At 40.7% G+C, this 1,669-nt stretch overlaps 1 non-coding gene across 1 annotated transcript; it reads right to left on the minus strand.

Moving 5' to 3' along the window:
• Nucleotides 1-488: 488 nt before the first annotated feature.
• Nucleotides 489-593, minus strand: LOC112438171 (U6 spliceosomal RNA). Its single transcript, XR_003026648.1, has one exon. It is a non-coding gene; the product is annotated as a U6 spliceosomal RNA (small nuclear RNA).
• Nucleotides 594-1,669: the final 1,076 nt, after the last annotated feature.

The raw sequence follows: 1,669 nt of genomic DNA on the forward strand, positions 1-1,669 counted from the left end.
AGAAGAATGTATATTCTGTTGTTTTGCAGAGGAGAGCTCTGTAGAGGTCTATCAGATCCATTTGGTCCAATGTTGAGTTCAGGTCCTGAATATCTTTGTTAAGTTTCTGTTTCGATGATCTGTCTAATACTGTTAGTGACGTGTTGAAGTCTCCTACTATTACTGTGTGGGAGTCTAAGTCTCTTTGAAGAGCCCTAATAACTTGCTTTATGAATCTGGGTGCTGCTGTGTTGGGTCATATATATTTAAGACAGTTAGGTCTTCTTGTTGAATTGAACCCTTTACCACTATAATGTCCTTTGTCTTTTTTGACCTTTGTTGGTTTAAAGTCTGTTTTGTCTGAAATTAGGATTGCAACTCCTGCTTTTTTCTGATTTCCATTTGCTTGGTACTTTTTCCTCCATCCTTTTTATTTTATTTTTTCGAGACTATGGATGAGATAGGGCTGTTGAAGACAGAATACCATTGAGTTTTGTTTTTTGATCCAGAAAAATATGGAACATTTCATGAATTTGCATCATCCTTGCACAGGGGCCATGCTAATCTTCTCTGTATCATTCCAATTTTAGTATATGTGCTGCTGAAGCAAGCACACCAAGCTCATTTTTATTTTTATTTTTATTTTTTTGTAGAGACAAGGTCTTGCTATGTTGCCCAGGCTGGTTTCCAACTCCTGGCCTGCAGTGATCTCCCTACTTTGGCCTCCCAAAGTGCTGGGAGTACAGGTGTGAGCCACCTTGTCCAACCCTTTCAAGTAACCTTTTTTTTTTTTTTTTTTCCGGATACAGGGTTTCACTCCATTACCTAGTCTGGAGTGCAGTGGCGTGATCCTGGCTCACTGCAACCTTGAATTCCCGGCCTTAAGCAATCCTCCCACCTCAGCCTCCCCAGTAGCTGGAAACACAGGCATGCACCACCAACCCAGCTAATTTTTTAATTTTTTGTAGAGATAAGGTCTCCCTATATTGCCCAGGCTGGTCTCAAACTCCTGGCCTCAAGCAGTTCTTCTACCTCAGCCTCCCAAAGTGTTGCGATTATACATGCCTGGCCTATTATTGACAAATTGTTATTTTATTAATTTTAGATTTTTAACTTTTAGTATTTTATTTTTGTTATATGGTTCTCTTTCTTTTTTCCTTCCTTCCTTCCTTCCCTCCCTCCTTCCTTCCTTCCTTCCCTCCCTCCCTCCTTCCTTCCTTCCTTCCTTTCCTTCCTCCCCTTCCCTTCCCTCCCCTCCCCTCCCCTTCCCTTCCTTTTCCTTTTAAGACAAGGTCTCGTTTTGTTGCCCAGGCTGCAAAAATGCAATCCTGGCTCATTTCAGCCTCTGCTTGCCAATCTCAAGTGATTTCCCACCTCAATCTGCTGAGTAGCTGGGACTACAGTAACATGCTACCACGACCAGTTAATTCTGGTATTTTTTGTAGAGATGGAGTTTTGCCATGTTGCCCAAGCTGATCCTGAACTCCTGGGCTCAAGTCATCCTCCCACCTCAACCTCCCAAAGTGCTGGGATTACAGGCCTGAGCCACTGCACCTGGCCTGCATGGTTCTTTTTCTAATTTATTTTTAAAATTTTATTCTCTTTTGTTTTTTCTTGTCTCTCTTAATTTGAATGTTTAATGAATTTATATTTTGAAAAAATAGAAAAAATAAAAAAAACTTTTAATACC

Source organism: Pan paniscus, chromosome 23 (assembly GCF_029289425.2).
Source record: "Pan paniscus chromosome 23, NHGRI_mPanPan1-v2.0_pri, whole genome shotgun sequence".
In the NCBI taxonomy this organism is placed as follows: domain Eukaryota; kingdom Metazoa; phylum Chordata; class Mammalia; order Primates; family Hominidae; genus Pan; species Pan paniscus.